This window comes from Microtus ochrogaster, chromosome 16, assembly GCF_000317375.1.
Source record: "Microtus ochrogaster isolate Prairie Vole_2 chromosome 16, MicOch1.0, whole genome shotgun sequence".
In the NCBI taxonomy this organism is placed as follows: domain Eukaryota; kingdom Metazoa; phylum Chordata; class Mammalia; order Rodentia; family Cricetidae; genus Microtus; species Microtus ochrogaster.
The window spans coordinates 3601418-3604207 of record NC_022018.1 but is presented as its reverse complement, the minus strand read 5'-3'; the positions used below and the strand labels follow the sequence as shown (position 1 = coordinate 3604207).

The following is a 2790-nucleotide window of genomic DNA, read 5'->3' as shown; positions in this document are numbered from 1 at the left end:
CCCAGTTACTTTTGTGTATCTATAGACTGAAGATGTACCCATTATATTTTTCATAGGATTGAACTGCTGAAAAGGATAAACGAGTAGATATTTTAAATACGTGGCAAAGTCCTTAGTACATACCGAGGTGTGTGGGTGTCTGTGTCTGTGTATGATGGCCCTGGTTATCATAACAAAACTTGTATGTAAATATAGGGTTTTCTCAAGTAAGACTATGCAGACTTCTCAGTGCTGCTTCACAGTATAAGTCATGAGTTAAAACCTCTGATCTTTCTGAGTCTAAAGAGAAAGGAATCATGGGAATGAAGAATCACGAGCAATATGTATGCTCATCGCTGTGCCTTCTCAATGTATTTTTGCACAGCAGATGCTCAATACCTTGTTACTGAAAGGATGGATAAGTCATAAGAAAAAGCAAGTGTTTACATGTTATCCATACTTTTAAGAGTCTATCAATATGAACAGGCTTTTTAGCCAAATTTCAATATGTGTATATTTGAATCTTAAAAAGCAAAATTCATAAGTGTGTCCACATGCTGAAATATCACTTAATACAATTTTGAAAATAATTTCTCCATATTAATATTCAATATGCATAGAACTGTTAAGGAATTTGCTACATGATCTGGAAATCTATGTCTGACAGAAGCAAATCCATTTAAATATTCTCACTGAGATTTTTTTGTCTCCATTGAGCGTCCATAGAAGTTGAATATCTAGCCTCCTTCTAATGATGTCTTATAATATGCAAAGTCACTAATTTATTCTCAAACAATGATTTCTTCAGGTTGAACATTTTACCCACATACTACACTATCTCTGAGTGCGTAATAAGGAAACTAGATACTCAAATATAGGGCAAGAAATATATGGCATTTTTTTCTGCATGGCATTCATGAAACTGGGACAGTGTAGTTCAAGCCCTTATACGTATCTATCATGTAGATCTCCAATTGCTGAAAGAGGCTGATCTATCAGAAAAAGAGTCATAGAGATATCTGATGCGTATTCACAACCAGCAAGCTTACTTGTGCATACAAACAAGAGAACAAATGGAATTTTTAATTATGATCTTATTACTTGAGTATTTTCAAATTCATGAAATTCATCTCCACATAATTAAAACTAAGAAAAAAAACAGTCTCTTACATTTGGTATGAGCATCTTGCTCTATTTATTTTAAAAGCCATTGTTTGGTTTTCTCTTCTAATATGTAATATAGTTTTATCTGTAAAAGCTGTCCAAATGAGAAACAGTGGGACGAGACAAAGTAGGAGGAACTCTTGGGAAAGAAAACTTGAAATGCTATAACAAATACTTACATCAGTGTAGTGTAATCCTGGGAACTAAAGATTAAATACCTACGCTTTCAGTAATGAGCTGAGGTGTGTGAAGTCAAGCATGGAAGAGCCAGATGATGTTAGGCAAGGGATTTTAAGGAAAATCATGGGCACGCCATTTTACCATGTTCTTGGGTCTTAATACACACCGATCTGTAGGAACTCAAAAAAGGCAAATGATCCAGATCGTAAATATTTTATTTTTAGTTTAGCTGGTTTTTTCTAACTGTTTGTTTACAGGCTCTAAAAGAAAGTCAGCCATACTTAACTGTGACTATTTTTGGAAATGTAAAAATAATGTTATTTTACCTCGTTATAAACTGATAACTATCAATTTCTCTGGTTTGTTTATTTAACTGTCTAAGTACCTATTTGCATGGAAATGACATAAAAGTAAATTTAAGAATGGTTTTATTTCATGCCATTACATTTTTATAATGAATGGACTTTGGAATGAAAGTACAATATCCTAAAAATATGTGTTTTTCAGAAGATCTCATTTATTTTCCCTTCCCAGGGGGATCCATGTGTCTCTGTTAGGGTCTTCTTTGTTACCTACCTTCTCTGGAGCTGTGGATTGCGGTCTGGCTATCCTTTGCTTTCCATCTAGTATTTTGAAGTGATGGGGGTTGGGCTGGGGGTGTTGGTCCTGTCTCAACTTAATGTGCCAGACCTTGTTGGCTCCCCTTAGGAAGCCTTACCTTTCTGAGGAGAGGATGGAGGTGGGTTGGAGGGAGGGCAGGAGTGAGAAGATGGGAAGAAGGGAGAACTGTGGCTTAATGTAAAATGAATAAAAAATAAATACGTACAAATAAAAATTATATATTATTTTATTTCAAAAAATAAAAAATACTCAATCCCCATCTAAACTACAAATATCCTGATTCTTATTAAGTCCCTCAAAATGGAAAAAAATACCAAATATCTTATCACTTTGTGATATTCATTTTTAAAATTGTAATATTCATACTACTTGAAATTTTCTTTGGTTGTTCTGTATGTGCTATTTTATACATAATAAAATAAAGACATACACACCATCATATACTCCAACATATTTTAATTATATAAATCTATTCAGTATAAGAAGCTCAATCATTAAAAAAATTCAAAGATGACTTTTGCAGCTACATTTACAAAACCTGTATTACAATGTCTGAGAATCAAATCTTAGAAATGGAGGAGGTGGTCTTTCAATGTGAGAAGCTCGCTGGGAGTAAAGGACTTTTATCACTCACGTTATGTGTACCTAGAAGTGTAGTTGTCTAATTGGGAAAATCTATGGCTTTCTAAAATGGTAAATTCTGTACGGAAAATGCCATATGGAATGTTACATGTTCTGTATTCACACAACACATCAAATTGGGAATGAAAAGAGATGAGGATAATAAGAGAAAGAAAGAAAGAAAGAAAGAAAGAAAGAAAGAAAGAAAGAAAGAAAGAAAGAAAG

At 33.6% G+C, this 2790-nt stretch overlaps 1 protein-coding gene across 1 annotated transcript in view; it reads right to left on the bottom strand.

Moving 5' to 3' along the window:
* Positions 1-2790, bottom strand: part of Malrd1 (MAM and LDL receptor class A domain containing 1) — a 583538-nt gene that overhangs the window by 347759 nt on the left and 232989 nt on the right. The gene's annotated exons all lie outside the window — the stretch shown is intronic.